This window comes from Pinus tabuliformis, chromosome 8 (assembly GCF_031772625.1).
Source record: "Pinus tabuliformis cultivar Carrire ecotype Pingquan chromosome 8, CPIR1, whole genome shotgun sequence".
In the NCBI taxonomy this organism is placed as follows: domain Eukaryota; kingdom Viridiplantae; phylum Streptophyta; class Pinopsida; order Pinales; family Pinaceae; genus Pinus; species Pinus tabuliformis.
In genome coordinates this window covers 253,117,533-253,136,272 of record NC_142294.1, presented here as the reverse complement: position 1 = coordinate 253,136,272, position 18,740 = coordinate 253,117,533, and positions in this window count along the sequence as shown.

Sequence of the window (18,740 nt, the reverse complement as noted above, 5' to 3'; positions counted from 1 at the left end):
TTGTTGCTGGACTACGCACCTTCACACCTGCAACTATCGCTGAGCTATGTACCTCCGCAAATGCACCCGTGTTTGAACTGCGGTCCTCCGCACCTGCAGCCGTATCTGAACTGCATACCTCCACACCTGCGCTATGGATCACCTGCGGACCTCCAAATAGAGCCAAATTATCAGTCCTCCAATATGCCGCAGACTGTCAGATCCACATATCTGATCATGCGCCAGAGAGATCACGACCCCTCAATTGATTTGTCTTCTCATGCTCAGGTTCAACTATAACTCACCAACCGATTACAAGTATTTCAGATCTTGTTCGTCTTAAGATATTCAACACATAAGTGCCTAGCCAATTGATCTCCTTTCCTTTCTATAGGCAAGCCCTTATTCAAACCATGGACCAAAACCATAGAAAGTCACTACAAGGGACCCAAAATCGGGGTTCAATATTTTAGATGCAATACCACGGGCCAAAACCATAGGATCAAAAACATCGGACTAAATACATGGATCAGTCATAAAATTTCCCACGTGCGCACACTTCTCTGCATGAAAGTGAGTGAATTTGACATCCGCACCTTTTGTTCGAAGAACCTATGGGTATGTCCGCACTTCTTCATCGGGGCACCTATGGGTCCGTAGATTTTGTTAAGTGCACCTGTGGGTATCTCATTTTCTATCAATTTGAGAGTTTGAACAGTGATTTTCCACTTGAGTGAGTTGCCATCAAGGACAACACTTATATCATAGCGCCATATCTGTGTCATAATGCCAACAATCTCCCCCTTTGGACTTGATGGCAACCCCAAGATCCTCAAAGTCATTCTCCCCTCTTGTCATCAAGGGCAAAGGGTTATGCTCCCCCTGAGAACATGTTGAAAACTCTAATCTGATGTGCTGATCGTGCTCCCCCCTGACTGTAGGCCAGATCTGCAAAAGAAATTTTCTTCAAGAAGAACCATAATCCACCATACACCATAAATGACGTTCCTATCACCAAAAGACTCTATACATACATTCATCACCCAACCAAGTGTGGATCATCCACCCAACCAAGTGGGGTTGCCTTAGAAATTTACATATGACAACCAAGTACATTATATCATTCATCCCAGGCATAGAGGGGAAACCAAAATAGGCGTTTACATGACCTTGACAAAAGAAATGTAAGACATAGAGACAAAACATTAGCAGCATTATTTAGATCAGCATCCATGTTTTTCTTCTGTACTTGGTCCTCCAAGATCTTCTACCATAATGGCATCAATCCATATTTAGAAGAATATATGCTCCCCCTGAACCTGTGCCAACTGATCTCTGACCAAACCATGTAGACGTATACCCCATATGAAATTCGCGTACCACAGACAAGATTCAATAGCAAGATGATGCATCAACTACTCCCAGCTTTTGTCTGAGGTATTCAAATGTTTCCCTGGGTAGTGGTTTGGTGAGTATATCAGCAACTTGTTCCTTAGAGGGAACATACTCCAACTTGACATTTTGTTCAAGCACTTGTTCCCGAAGAAAATGATATTTGATGGGTATATGCTTGGTCTTTGAATGCATGACTGGGTTCTTTGAAATGTTGATTGCACTTGTATTATCACATAGGATGGAGATAGGTGGAGTACAAGTGATTTGAAAATCCTGCAAAGTTTGCATCATCTAAAGAAAAGAAGTTGTGTGCAACAAGATGCAACAACTACACACTCTGCTTCAGCTGTAGATAATGTTATTGAACTCTGTTTCTTGCTGAACCAAGATACTAATCTGGAACCCATAAAGAATGCACCACCACTAGTGCTTTTTCTGTCATCCACGCTTCTGGCCCAATCTACATCTGAATAAGCATGAAGTGTGAGATCTGTATCTCTAGGATACCATAAGCCATAGTTTTGAGTTCCTTGAAGATAGTTGAAGATTCTTTTAACTGCCTAAAGATGAGTTTCCTTTGGATTTGCCTGAAATCTTCCAACTATTCCCACTGCATGCATGATGTCTGGTCCGGCACCTGTCAAATAAAGCAGACTTCCAATCATGGATCTATAGGTTGGTTGATGCACTGCTGCTGATTCATCATTTGCACTGAGGCTGCATCCTGTAACCATAGGGGTACATACTGGTTTCGAATCTTCCATGCCATATTTCTTCAAGATCTGCTTGAGGTACTTGGTTTGAGATAAAAAGATACCACCTTCATTTTGTTGGATTTGTAGACCAAGAAAATATGTCAGCTCTCCAAGCAATGACATTTTGAATTCTTTCTGCATTACCAAGGCAAAGTTTTGACTCATAGCTTCTTCATTACTGCCAAAGATAATATCATATACATACACAACAATCATTAGAAATTTGTCATTTTCAATTTTTATATAAAGTTGCTATCTGCTGATCCTTTTGAAAAACCTTGTTGATGAAGGTATTTTTCCAAGTGATAGTACCAAGCCCTTAGAGCCTGTTTAAGACCATAGAGAGCCTTTTTTAGTCTTCATACAAGATTTGGATCATTCCCAAGGATGAAACCATCTGGTTGCTCAATGCACACTTCTTCTTCTAAGTCTCCATTCAGAAAGTCCGATTTCACATCCATTTGAAATACTTTGAACTTCTGAAAGCTAGAGAGAGCAAGGAACATTCTGATGGCCTCAAGTCTAGCAATGGGAGCAAAAGTTTCTTCAAAGTCTATTACTTCTTGTTGAGCATACCCTTTACAAACAAGTTTGGCCTTGTTTCTAATTACTTCCCCATTTTCATTCAACTTGTTTTTGAAGATCCATTTTGTCCCTATGACATTCTTATCTTTTGGTCTAGGAACCAACTCCCAAGTGTTATTGTTTTCGATCTGCTCAAGTCCTTCATCCATTGCCTTGACGCAGCAGTCATCTTTTCATGCCTCTTTTACTTTTTATGGTTCAGTGGAGGAGAGTAATGCCAAATAGCTTGAAGCTTCTGCAATTATTCTTCTTGTTTGTATACCTGCCTCCTTTTGCCCCAAAATTTGAGATTCTGGATGATTCTTTTGAACATACCTGGATGGAGTCTTTTCTTCTATCCTTATCTGTTCCTCTGGTGCCTCATGGGTTTCTTCTTCATCATTAATCTGATTTGATGCTGATGGATAGTTTTCGAAGTCTTCAGATCTTACTTGTTTGGGAGTGATTTCTTCTTCATCCACCACTACATCAATGTTGTCGACAATTCTTCCAAGCCTTTTATTGTAACATTTGTATGCTTTGCTGTGAGGAGAATAACCAAGGAGAATGCCTTCATCTGCTCTAGGTTCAAACTTGCCAAGATTTTCATCATTATTTTTAGTATAGCATTTGCTTCCAAAAATTTTGAAATGTTTTACCGAAGGAGTCTCACCATACCAAAGCTCATGAGGATTTTGAGTGTTGTTCACCCGGATATTTTTCTTGTTGAGAATAACAACTGCAGCAAATGCGGCTTCACCCTAGAAGGTTGCGGGAGTTCCAGACTCATCAAGCATAGCACGAGCCATTTGTTGAACCGTTCTATTCATCCTTTCCACTACTCCATTTTGCTGAGGAGTCCTAGCTGTAGAGAATTCCCTTCTTATTCCATGTTCTTCACAAAAGTCGAAAAATTCATTCGAGGTAAACTCCCCACCTCTATCAGACCTGAGGCATTTGATTTTGTGATCTGATTCGTTCTCCACCAAGGCTTTGAATGATTTGAACTTTTCAAAGGCTTTGTCTTTGTGCTTCATAAGTCCTATCCAACACATCCTGGAAAAGTCGTCAATGAATAATATAAAATATTCTTCTCCTCGAGGTGACCTTTTCCTAGATGGACCACATACATCAGTATGGACAAGTTCAAGTGGCCTGCTAGCTGATCCTTCCTTCTCAGGGAAGTTAGTTCTGGTTTGCTTACCAAACTGACATGATTTGCATATTGTATTGTCTGGAATTTTGATGTCCGGAAGACCATGAACTGCCTGGTATTTACATGCTTTCCTTATTTGTGAGAAGCTTAGATGCCCCAATCTTTTGTGCCATAACCAATGTTCATCATTCTTGCTTAGATAGCATTGATGTTGTCCTTCTTTGAATATGTATAAATTATTTGGAGTCCTTATGCCTTTGATCACTATTTTTCCTGTATCAAGATCACGGTCACTGCATCCATTTGAACGAAATATTACCTCCGTTCCTTGATCACACATTTGACTGACACTTAATAGATTATGCTTTAAGCCATCAACATACATAACATTTCCATCTTTGACCTTTTCTTTCAACTGAACAGAACCTTTACCTTTTATGAGCGCAGGGGTGTCATTTCCAAATGAGACCTTCTTCTCCTTCTCTAAGGCACTATATGACTCAAGTTTTCCTTTATCACCCGTCATATGTTTCGAACATCCAGTGTGAATGTACCATTGATTTTCTTTCCCTTCCGGAAATAAAGCTATATCACATCTCTCTGGTTGTCGTTCCTTCATTCTCCATGTTTTGGAACTTGAGGCTTGCTCCTTCTGAGTTGTCTGCGGAAACCTACTCCTGCATTCAGAATCTTCATGACCGAAATTGTTACAAATAGAACATTCTATTTCATTTTCAAGAGTAGAAAAGTTATTGAAGGTTCTTTTCATGATCCCAGTCATACTCCTCTATTTTTGAGCTTCTCTAGTCATGATTGTCTTATAGGCAACACATTGAGTTGCTTTGTGACCAAAGTTATGACAAGAGAAACATTGGCCATTGAATAAACTCCTGCGATTATCAAATCTACCAACCAACCGATTGTAGCTTCTATTGACATCCATTCCTGAGGCAAATTGGGAAGATTTTACCTATGGCTGGTTGTAGCTTCTGTTCATCCTTAAGGTAGATTGCCCCTGATTTACCTGGTAGTGTTTGTTCATTCTTGAGGTAAATTGTCCCTGATTTACCTGGTGATTTCTATTTGACCTTTTCTCACTCCTCCTTATTGCATCAAGATAACTTTTGGAGGTGGATGGTTTCTGCACTTGAGATGCTTCTTCATTATATCCCAAACCTCTCTTGATTAGTGGAGAACGGTGCACATTGATAATCTCATCTAGAGTTTCAGATCCTTTAACAAATCTAAGATTAAGAGCTTTTGTTTTCTCAATCTCTTTTCTAAGACCAAAAATTTCACATTCTAACTTTTCATGAAGTTTTTCCTTTTCAGCTAATTGGAATTGCAGAGTATCAATAATCATATTTTTCTCTTCTAAACAAATTTTGAGTCTAGAAATCTCTTCATGCAGACCATCTTCATCTATAACATCCATGAAATCATCATCTTCAAAAGCCATTAAAAGTCTATAATTGTTACCTTGTTCATCTTCATCAGTATTTGAAAGTCCATCACTGTCTTCATGAGTGTAATAGATTTTCTTATTTACATTCTGTTTCTTGTTCCATTTAACAGGTTCCTTACCTTTGTCAAGCTTATCCTTATGAGGACACTTGGCAGCATAGTGACCAACTCTTCCACAAGCAAAGCATTTGAAAGGTAACTTGCCACTAAATCTTCCAGCACCTCGTTGAAGGTTCTTGACAAAATTTGATTCTTCTTCTTCTTCTGACATATGTCCTGACTGATGGTCCTCCTTTCCTCATTTCGTAAGTAGTTAGAATCCCGTGCAGCTGTGACATGGTAAGTTGTTGTAGATTCTGTTTCTCTTCTATTGCAGAAACTTTTGATTCAAACTTAGAGGAAAAAGATCTTAGTACCTTTTCATCCACAACATCCTCTTTTATTTCTTCACCCAAGTTTTTCATACAATTAACAATCTCATCTATACGTAGAAAATAGTTAGCCACACATTCATCATTGTACATTTTGAGATTTTCATACTGAATTCTGAGGGTTTGAAGTTTTGCTCATTTTACCTGTTCATCTCCTTCATAGCTCAGAACGATCTTATCCCATATTTCTTTTGCGGATTTGTACTGTATAACCTTGACGAACTCTAATTGAGATAGACAACCTAATAGAGTATTGATAGCCTTTGCATTTGTTTCATATTGCTTCTTACCAGTCGAATCTGTAGGTGTTGCTGACGGAAAAGTGTACCCTGTATCTATGATATCTCAAACTTCTGTACCAAGAGATTGAAGATAGGCAGTGACTCTTACCTTCCAATATACGAAGTTGGTCCCATCAAAAATTGGTGGCCTGATCGATGCTTCTCTCTCGTAGTTGCTCATGATGATAGATCTTCCTTCAAGCGATCAAGCTTCTTCTGAAGGGCCTGCTCCGATTCCAATTGTTGGAAATAATACTGAGAGGGGGGGGGTGAATCAGTATTATCAAATTCTCTTCACTATACCTTCCAAATTTGTAATTTAATTTATTCTTCAGATGTTGACCATTAATTTGTATGTCAGTACCATATAATAATGAACAAGAACAAGAAAAACAGATAGTCAGACCAAAGAACACCAGATATAAGGTGGAAACCCAATGTCGGTGAAAACCACCTGCTGTAATATGTCTCTATCTTCTTTCAATTAGAAACTTCTTTTTATAATGATTTTGTACTGGTGCAGTCCTTTACCAGTACGCAGGCTGTAACTTGCAGAGAGCTACAACTCTCTCTTGTTTTCCAAACTCTCTTGGAAGGGAGCTACAACCCCCTTTGCTCTTGTACTAGCTAAGCTACTAGTACGTAGGTGTTTACCTACTGAAGGCTTCAACCTTCTCTTTTCTTCCAGGCACCACATTTCATAAATTTTCAAACTGGATCCAAGAATCTCAATCAAACATCAAATAGATCTGCAATCAACCAACTTCCTTATGCAAATATTGAATCAATAACTTCTCAGAACATACTACCAGTAATCAGACACCAATTAGAACCCTGAACACAACAGTGATAGACAGAAGCAGCTAAAACAAATTTCAAGAGAAAAGTCCGCAACTTCCCCAATATAAACCTGCAGATATCCACACTTAGTGTGTGTCTAGCCTGCAGACCTCCTCACTAGCACCTGTCGCTGAACAGCGCACCTCCGCACCTGCACTTGTCACTGGACTGCGCACCTCCACACCTGCAACTGTCACTGAGCTGTGTACCTCCGCAAATGCACCCGTGTCTGAACTGTGGTCCTCCACACCTGCAGTCGTATCTGAACTGCATACCTCTGCACCTATGCTATGGATCACCTGTGGACCTCTGAATAGAGCCAAATTATCAGTCCTCCAATATGCCATAGACTGTTAGATCCATAGATCTGGTCATGCGCCAGAGAGATCACGACCCCTCAATTGATCTGTCTTCTCATGCTCAGGTTCAACTATAACTCACCAACCGATTACAAGTATTTTAGATCTTGTTCATCTTAAGATATTCAACATTATGTGCCTAGCCAATTGATCTCCTTTCCTTTTTATAGGCAAGCCCTTATTCAAACCATGGATCAAAACCATAGAAAGTCAATACAAGGGACCCAAAACCGGGGTTCAATATTTTAGATGCAATACCACGGGCGAAAACCATAGGATCAAAAATGTCAGACTAAATACCATGGATCAATCATAAAATTTCCCACGTGCGTGCGCTTCTCTGCATGAAAGTGAGTGAATTTGATGTATGCACCTTTTGTTTGGAGAACTTGCGAGTATGTCCGCACTTCTTGATCAGGGCACCTGTGGGTCCGCAGCTTTTGTTAAGCGCACCTATGGGTATCTCATTTTCTATCAATTTGAGAGCCTGAACAGTGATTTGCCACTTGAGTGAGTAGCCATCAAGGACAACACTTCTGCCATAGTGCCATATTTGTGTCATAATGCCAACACCTGGTTCACTTCACAAAGGGTAAGCATCTCAATATCCCTCATTTCCTAAGGTTGAGATTGTGCAAAATGGCTAAAGGAATATAGTCACAGGGCAAAAGGCCCGACAAAAAATTATATCACCACAGTTTAATTAAGATTTTTATTATGGCTGAGTTGAGGCAACGGAGGCAGTCGTGGGAGAATTTCCTCATAGAAGCATTCCCTGGACAGGAGACACAAATGAAAGGTCGGCAGCATACAGTAGGCAGATCGCTCAAAATTAAAAAAGCCACTCCCCCATCAAGGTCTGTATCTACCCCTGTCCATTCTCCTACCCCTGTTTCTACACCGCCTCCTACAACTGTAAATCATGTGAAGGATGACACATGAAATGTTCTGAAGGAAACCCTCATAAGCCCATCAAGAAAGAGGAAAGGTGATCAGGTAGAGCCCATCCAACCAGTCCAAAACCCCATGATGAAGAGCGATGCTCTGGACTCCTCAGAAAAAACCCCCTTCAATCCTAAAAGCATCACTCTGAAACCTAAGTGCTGAAGACCCTCATTTCCCTTTAACACTTCCCCAATTGTTGTGGCCCAAACTTCGGCTCAAGGACCCCAACGAACCCGTAGTATGGGCTGCACCTCGTAGATAATGGTTAAAGGAACTAGCTCAGTCCATGTCCATATTTCATCCTCCCACAATGATAGTCCCCCACAGTCCCAATTTCCCACAAAAGAGGAGGTCACGGCCTCGGTCAAGCTCCAAATTCCGGATGATATCGCATGGGACATGGAAGCTTTCTCTCCCACTGAACCGACAATGGGTGAGAACACTGCAGAACCTACCTCGCATCAATTACCATCTAAGAAGCATAAGGGAAAATAACCAAGAGGGAGTGCATTGCAGCAATCCACAACACCGGCTAAGAGTCCTACATTGGATGCAGAGGAAAACTTGAAAATCAAGCTTGTTAAGTTACGGAAGACAATTGCTAAACTGAGAGAGTATGCACACAAATATAAGGTTTTGTTTCAATTTGTGCAGAATATAAACCAACAAGTCTGAGATTCCAATATGAGGCTATATGTGTAGAATGATGCCTTGGTACACAAAAATAAGGACCTCCTACATTTGAAGGCAGCTCGGAACAAATCTGTGAAACGATTGAACACTAAGGGACTGGCGTTGCAATTCTAGAAGTGTTTGCCATGGATTGGAAAAAGGATAGAAGTCCTAATTAAGACTGCTACCCTGTAATAACAGTCTCCTTCAGTGGTACAGTTAATTTTTGTTGGATGCATGAGGACATGCATCAGGCTAAGCGTGGGAGGATGTTCATCCTTAGTTTTGTTCTTATTACTGTCCGATTTAACTCCCATTTTTCCCTTTTTGTTACCATGGAATCCATTTCTCAACTAAATCGCTATCCTAAGCCTATCTTTACGCTCCACTTCAGGTAAACCTTCTCATGGTTGCATTTAGATAATTATTGGTAGATTTAAGTAAAGAGAAGTGGCATATTCTCAAACTAACTTATTATTATTATCTAGTGTAGACTCTCGGCTGACTATGTAGGTCGTTTCCTAGAAGGAGTAGCTGATGCATGAAGACATTCTACTTTGGTACTCAAGGGTTATATAAATATGGGTGCTCAAATATCGAAATGGATACGCTTGCAACATGTTCTGGAAGATGAGACTGTATAGCCACAAGTAGCACGCATCATGATCCTGACATCCTCATCCAATTTCCCTTGATTGCAGCTGATACACAATTGGGAATTGGTTATGGATAGACCAATTTGAGATGCCTATTTGAACCAACTCACCTGAAAGGAGTAATGCAGATTTACTTGTTATTTTTAGTTTATGTTTAACTGTTAGTAAAATTCCTATAAAGTCGATTGAATGTAATATGTTAGGGGTAGAACGTTGCACTGTGGCATTGAACTTATGAAGTAATTGTGATGTATGTTCGAACCAGTTGAATACAATTGTAATGCTATTGTTCTGAATACGTTTCCCAAATGTGTTGATGGAATGAAGTTCATGTTTTAATTATGTATCGAATCGTTTAAACTATTGTAAGTTCTCCAACCCCAGGTGTGGTCAGGCCCACCCATTTAAGATTGTTTGTATTTTGAAAATAGCAGTGACACTGCAACCCTAGATTTGTTTAATTTCATTTTTTACAGATTAGTCGTGTGAATTTTTATTTGTTTAACGGTTTGTTGGTGATGCTTGCAGCACTCTTTTCCATTTTTATGAATCACAACTGGTTTGATGTGATTTCGTGCCTTTCGAACTAGAGCCACCCCATCACTTTTTTTTCCCTCACTTGGAATTCATTATATGATCATTGATATATCAATTGCAATTGTCACCCATAGTCAATATCGGAGTCCCTAATGCTTTCAAAGAGCTAGATGAAAAACGATTTCAATTGCATCGAATATGCTCTGTCTATTTTCCCTAAGTGCACCTTTGTTTCATTGAAAATAATAACTTAAATCCATCCCATTGTAGCATTATAGAGGCATTGAAGATAGGCTAGCACTAGCTAGATTGTTCGAAAGACTTAATGAACTTAATTAAATGATCGAACCGGTAGTTTAAATACATCCATATTTGAATTTCACAAATGATTAGTTGAATGTTCTACCATGGATTGATGCACTATGAACTGGAAACATTCCCAAAAAACCATCCTATAGTTACCATTTATCCCCCTCCGTTAATTCAATTACTAATACAGACGATAAATTGGAAGATCATCCTTACTTCTATGCAAAAGACAGTCCCTTTGAATTAATGATTTCTCTTGCAATTCATACATTAGGATGTTTACTACGTGAATAGCTCAACGTTTTGATCAACAACAACATAGTCATTTGTTTGATTGTAGCATAGAATTAGATACATCTTTCAGGATTGATAGGTGGCATTAATGATATAGTATCCTAGTTGTTTTCATTTATGAGAATTCTATAAGTGATCCATTGAATACAAAGCAGCAAGATAAAGCAAAACAGAGTAATTCTCCCAATTGGTGCTTGAACCCTAATCCTTGATTTGAACATGAACGTTTAAGTACAGGATAATTGGTTGCTTGAGGCATTAACAGAATACATCACTTGCTGAATTAGTAGTTGGATTGTCATAGATTAGTTATCCTGATTTTCTCTGGTAACGAATGCTTAGGGCATCAATAGTTTAATAAGATGGGCGGTGATTATCATAGGGTGTTCGATTGCTTTCAACGAATTGTCATTTTAGAATGCTTGATTGAGTGATTTTCTATATAGATTCTGGTACCAATATGCAAAGTTTGATTAGGGTTTTGTGTGAATAGAAGTTCTTCTTTATTAGGAATATTTAGTTAAGTGCAGAGTTGAATATTGAGATTTATGAGGATTTTAGGTAAGATTTGATTATTTGGTTTTCTCATTAGATGATAATATTTGCATGTATTTCTTTTGTAAATCATTAATGATGAAAACATTAAACTCTAACATAACCTGAACAAAGGAAGCACAAGGCAATTCGTGCTTACGAACCCCAGGTTGACAATTAATCTTAAGGGATCTAATCTGACAAATTAATCTCTGAACAAGGAGTTGAGGGATATCTCCCTTCCCCATCATGTTAAGGATATCTGTGCACTCATCTCTAATGGATTTTAATAAAAGAGCTTTTAAAGTATCTTGATCTAAGTTATCCATTTTTTCTCTTTTTAAGTTATAGTTGAATCTCTCAATTAAATCCTCTAAATTTTCATCCTCTCTTTGCATCATTTTGAACACTTCATCCTTGTGATTGATAGGCATGCAATAATCCAAATACCTATCCAAAAACACTTTCTTCATGTCATTCCATGTTCTAATGGACTGAGTGACCAATCCCGTGAACCATTTTAAAGCAACTGCTTTCAATGTTGAAGGGAACAATTTGAGTTTTTGAGAGTCTTGTAAATAATCATAAGCTTTGTACAAAACTTCAAATTCAAATAAGAATGTTTCAGGGTCTCCACTTTTTAATCCATGAAAATTTGGGAGGACCGAAGGTGAGACATTTTTCATTGTGGCATTTGTTTCTTCATCAACTATAGGGAATCCAAAAGAATTATCAACTTCCCTATTTCCTCTACCTCTTCCATTATTTCCTCTGCCTTCTCCATTATTTCCTCTACCTCTTCCACTGCCTCCTCCTCGTCCAAACGGTGAGAATTATCCATCCTCTCCTTCTTCTGCCATTATAGTTTCCTCAAAGTTAATATAATGTTCAACCTGCAAGGTTAATTTCTCTTCCTCTAGTTCCTCTATTAATGTATGTGGAAGACAGGTTCTACTTCTTCTTCTTCACTAGGTATTCTTAATTCTTCAACTAAAATATGTTCCCTGTAGAGGTGAAAAAGGCTACTTCTTCTATTGGAGATCCAAGATTTTCCTCCTCTAGGATTGGCTTAGTAGATGAAGTAGGAGATCCTCTTGATTGAATTTCTTACCTTAGAACTTCAGGAGGTTTGTGGCCAGGAATATGAGCTTGAGATGGAGGTGTATCTCTTCTTAGTCTTGGTGGAGTAGGTGGTGTTGTAGGAATTTAATTCTTGCCTATAGCTATGAATCTACCCCTAGAGTCTCTTTCTATACGCATATCATTTTTTTTTTTGAATGTGTTAGGTTCCTATACCAATAGGAGTCATAATTTTTGAATCACTGAGATTAAAACTGTAATATGTGCATACCTTTGCTTTCTGCAAGTGTTTTCCATAATAAAAAAATAAAAAAATGCAAAGAGAGTATGTCCTAAAAGAGAAATAAAAGGACAAAAAGAATAAAAAGGTAAAAAAATGATGAAAAGTATGAACCCCAAGAAAATAAAAGACCATGAAAGTGTGCAAGTCAAAGTGCCACTACTTTGTACTTTTTGTCTAAAATAAATGATTATGTGTAGTTAGTAATCCTTGCCATAATCCATGATAGTCAAAATGTTTAAACTTAGTTATTTCATGTCTAAATTTCATGTCTATAGATAGAGAATAAAATCTGACCAAACTGTTTAATCTTGGCAAATAAGTAGATAGGTAGATTGAATAAAAGGAGCTCAACTGTTTAATATGAGCCCTTGGATGTAATAAGGTTAGATTTAGTTAGTTCACCATTGTAAAGAAAACAAAAATGTTTGATAAGGGTTTGATAGCTCAAATGCACCCTAATAAAGAGAAGTAAAAATAGTAGGATGAGTAGACGGGTAAGTAGTAGAAACGTTGCAAAATTTTGATGATTGATTAGACAAAAGCATGTGTATCATCTTTTTTCATCATAAAAGTTCCAAATGTGTATGGGCACTCAAGAATGCAGATGGATATCAAAGTAAATTAAATAATTTCCCTCGTTCATTTTACCATTTACTTAACTAATTTCCCAAAATAAAGATCAAAGTACTCAAAAAGCCTAAGTCAAAGAGGCTCAAAGAATCTGACCTTTGGAGGGACTGGACCCTCGACTCAATGACTTATAGGCTATAAGTACTAAATCCACTCATAAGAATTCATGCCCCCCCCCCTAGATCATTCATCTTTTCTAATAATATTATTTCATAAGGTTAAATCACTTTTACCTGGGAAGAGTGTTTTTCCCCCCACATAACCCATTTTCACATCAAAAACCCAAAAAACACTATATCGTAAGTTTTATCGGAAAGCATTAAAAATGTGAAAATCAAATCCTTAGGGTATGGTGCCCCTTCCACTCATTTGACAGATTTATTAATGTATTTATTAAATCCCTAGTGAAAACCCATTTCTTGTATATATATTAACTCCCGCAATAATTAATCCCATCCTAGTTTAACTATATAAACTAAAGTTTCTACCACTAGACCCACTAATTAATCGATCCTTGATTAATTAGTTAATAAACCCAATTAAAGACTGCCAGAAGCCTTAACCCCCACCTTAATCACGCATTAAACCAAGATCGCCACGCTTAATGGCCCGCCAGGCCCCCTCATTACCTTCCGTCCAACTCCCGCGCCCGACCACCACACGATCTCTCCCCTCCCCATCTGAGGACCCATGTTGATTTCGGAAGGGCTCGAAATCCGAATGATACCCACCTGCAATGGGTTGTTTCCCACTGGGCCCCCGAGGCGACGTGGCACTCGATGAATGGAATCGGGTGGCCTCCCCCCAATACTGCCAAGCGTCCAAAGGCTGTGTGAAGTAAACCACTTACCGCTAGCCCTCTACCTGCCAAAACAGTCACTGTTCACCCTGCTACTCGATAAATGGTCACTATTCATCCATACCCGCCAAATTGAATTTCCGCGCATAAATCTAGAAAAGCCCCAAATCATTGCTTTTATCGCTATTTCCACTGAAAAATTCCATGCACATGTCTGTGAACATTGAAAGCCATCAACCCACGTACAAATGCACTCTGAAGACACCAAAAGCTCCTAGATTGCCTTCCAGCCTGATTGAAGCCTTTTCAACCGTTCAGAATTGACATTCATCTGGTTCAGACCTAGTTTCTTCAAATTCCAAGTATTTAAGCTAGAATCCATTGAAAACCCTGTCAATTTCCGAACCAGTCATTAAGTCTTCTTAAATTGAAATTAAAGAAGAACTTTAGTAACATAAAACCCACCTGGAATTGACTCACCTTACCTTGAAAAACTGACAATTTACCTTCCCCATTCTTAAATCCACAAGAGCTAAGAATGGCTGCCCCAATTGCCATGGATGTCAGACCAATTACCACTCCTCACCTAGACCTGGACTACCTTCCCCTTGCTGATAAAGATTTCCAAATCAAGGACACCACTGTCCATGAATCCCCACTCAAAGTGTACTGCTGATACAGACACCAATACCTAAACCATGCTGATAAAATAGGTCTTTGGGAGTCTAATTTGCCTAAGTATCAATTTCCTGAGGTACACATCTTTCCAAAAATTGTCCATTATTGCCATGCAAACTACATTCCCAGTCAAAGAGCATTGATGTCCCCAGTCTAGACTGTACTATTCACCATCACTTCCAAGTCAATCAATGAAATGCTGCAATTACAACAAGGGCAAAACTTAACCCCTATTTCAATTGGAGACCTACTAGATATATTCCCCAAGCTACCCACTGCAAAACTTGCTGAAATATTCCAAACTTTTATTGTAGAAGAATAACATATCCCACAAGACCCTCCCCAATATGTATATACCATATTTTCTCAATTTGGCCAAGACATTGTAGCAGTGATATCTAGTATCTTAGGCTATACTAGCAGTGAATACATAGATGGAATCATCTTAGCCTTCATGTCCATTTTCACTCCAGGACAGCCCCCTGCTATCATGTATGATAACGCCAAGTACATAGCTGATAGGATGCATGAACAATTTCTTAGAATGAGTAATGAAAGAGTACTCAAGTATTCTTCAGTTTTATACCATCTTTTTCTATATTACCAAGCTGACAAGTTCCCCTTCACTCTCCAAAATCTTGATACCAAAGGTCATCCTAGGTCAGTGATTTTCTGGACTCCTTTGAACCATAAGTATGACTCACCATATCCATACATAGACTTCATATATCTTTTTGTAAATCCTGTAGTAACCATGCTACTAGGAAGTTCTCCTCCAAGAATCAGTTCAGATATTAGGAGGATCCTGCAGCGTTCAAAACAGCACAAATTGGGAGATTTGTACTTGTACCAAAATCACACTGAAATTAGGATCTATGGCTATGAGTTGACCCCATATAAACTGCCCAGATACCTCCCAATGAAGTTATTTCCTCTGGAGTACTATAGGAAATAATCAATTCAGATGAGGTGTATTTTGTTAAAGCCAAAAAGAAGGCCCAGCTCAGAATCAAAGATCAACTAGGCCACTTTGTATTTAATAGCCAAGAAGCTAGAAGAGAAGCAGAGCAAATATTTCAGAGACTTTAAGTAAAACAGAGTTTCATGTGGAGATATGATCCCTGTGACTTCATCTACAACAAAAGGAAAAAAAACAAGATGGCTCCCTACATTCACCATCGAATCCTTGAGATAGAGAAATATGCAAACCAATTGGAGTACATGGAGAATACTTTAGACAGGGATAACACTAAAGTTGTAGTTGAAAATGCTCTAACTGATTTAGAGAAAAGGCTTGATGAGGGTTCTTTCCTATAGGTGCCAGGAGAATCTCAAGTCCAAGGAGAATCTCAAGCCCAAGGAGAATCTCAAATCCAAGAAGAATCACAAGCACATAGTGAATCACATGCAAAAGAAGAATCCTAAGTGCAGGAAGAGTCAGAAAAAAGAAGCCTATCAGAGGAACTGACTCAAACATGTATACTAGAGCCCATCATGAGTACTCACCATACCTTGCAAACTCCTCTAAATGAGGAGAAAACCCTCAAACGATATAGGGAATAGGCCACTACATCATGCAAAGCAACCACACAGACATATGCAGAGATTAACCTGGTCAAAAGGTAAAGGTTAAATCCTGTCTCTGAACAAGAATTCCCAGAAGAAACAATTGGGGCCACTCGCATAGAAAAAGAAGGAAACAGCCATGCCACTCCCTCTGGGGCCACACTAGAACATTCCACGTCTCACACTGAGATGTTGGAAAGGCAGCAGAGTCTCAAAGTGTCCTCGTTTAGAATAACAGAGACCAAGACATAAGGGAAAGATACAAAGATATAAAAGCCAGGAAGGAGAGGCTAAAAGCCCAGACTTATGCACAATACCTAAAGATGGCACCTACAAATCAGACAAGGCTTATGTCAGCCTGTGATGTGAAATAGGGAAAAATGCAGATGACATTTATGAAGCATACTACTCAGCAACCAAGAACAGCAGCAAACTTCAAAAGGATAGATTTCAAATTAATGGCAAAGGACATTCATCCTATTCACCAGATCGAGTTGCACAAGTAGACAGGGGAGATGATTTACTCCACCTTAACAGGGAAAGCCATTGCAGCTCACCAATTGCAAAATTCCCTAAATAAAATATCAGCTCAATTCCAATTGGATAAGACATTTTCACAGGCAAAGGACACTAGAATCAGGTCCTTAGAGGAATTAATCATTGAGTTGGGACATGATCCCAAAGATGTAAAAGCCACCAAAAAACTGATAAAGAAGAAGAATGATGACATAGCTGCTTTGAAGAAACAACTCAAGATTCCACCATTACATCACCCACAAACATAAGAAGTCATAGAGACCCAAAAAGGACAAGAAGAGTTTATGGACTTGGTCCTAAAACTAAATGACCAGTTGAAAGAAACAGAGAAGGAGCTAGACACACTGATTCAGTCCAAAAAAAGTGACTTGGGCACCACTTCTAGGAATTCCATTCCCACTGTTTCTACTGTAGTTCCTTCAACATTGGTAGCATCACTGGCACCCACAGCTCCACCTGCCACAGCACTGCCCATCACTACTGAATCTACAACAACAAGTGCTTCAATAGAAAAGACAACAGAACTAGTAACAGCCACGGAAGATATGTCAATCTAGGAAACAGAACTTAAAAGGCTTAAGGAGAAAGTGGCAAGCTTAGAAACTGACTATAAACTTGCCCAAATACAGCAGAGAGAAGAAACACAGAAAGCCCTAAGGATGGGTGAGAAGATCAAGGTACTAGAAAAAGATTTAACTCTGCAAAAGCCACTAGGACAAAGCAAGGAGATGCTCTCGGACAATATCATTGACTCTATCAATGATATTTGGCCATCAATTCAAGTAATATTTGAGCAAACTGAATTGGTAAAAGTGGCCACTAAAACAATTCAAAAAGTAAAGGAAGATTTAGGAGACCAGCCTGAGGATGCTAATCGACTCATCCACTTCCTAAATAGAAAGAACAGACATGATCTTAATGAGCTTGTTGTAGAGGATAGAACTGAAGCCATCATAGAAGCCAAAAAGGTTCTTTCCAAAGGAAACCTTATGGTTAACCTAGAGGAAAAATGCAATAACATGTACGTGGGCATTGACAGATTCATGGCCAAGTTTCAAATTTTGAGGGATAAAGGCCTTCCCAGTCCAATGGTCATCCATGATAAACTTATGACCTAATTGGACTACACTGATAGATTAAGAAAGTTGGCCAAAGAGCAAGCAAGCACTTCAGGTATCAAAGCCTTGCCAATAGGGAAATTATTGTATGATACTTTGGAGAATCTGTTTTTTCTAGAGCATCAGGTGAAACATCTGTTTGTCACCAAGCCTAATTTTTCCAAATACATAGAGGCAGACGAAATCTATAGAAGAATGCTCAAAGTAAAGATACCTGAGGTTGAATGGTGGGAAAAGATGACAAATTTACTATAAGTTACCACAGTAAATCTGAAGGCAGCCAGATGAAACAGGTGAACAGGATCAAAGAGTAACAGGTTAAATAGTATTAGTAAAAGACTAAAGATAAAGATGATTCCAATGTACAAATATCAGCCACTTAAAGGGCTCAAAATTCAACTGCAACAGCCAGCACTACCATAATAAGAGGGACAGCATGATACAGTTTTCCATCTGTCTCTATCTTCATGTTTGAAGATATTTTTATTTCCTTAATTAAATCTCAAACTGTTATGAGATATTTTGTAATATTTTTTGTATAAATACTTCACATTTCGAAGTATTTACTGTGGATTCAAAGACACTTCTATATACTTTTATCTAAAATCAAAGTGCTATTGTATCAAAACTTGATTGGTTTGCTGGATCATGGAGTAAAGCTCAGAAATTTTTCAGGATTCTTGTGTAAAGAGAAAATCAAATAAGTATTCTCTCATGTGTATTATTGTTTTTCCTTATGTTTCTTAATAATCATATGTTTTTCTATGAAATCTAAATGGTAAACTAGGAATGATAATGCAAAACTTGCTTTAATGCACTCTGTCTTGACTGTTTACATTCTTAATGTTTTCTGCTAAACTATCTTAGTTAGGGAATTC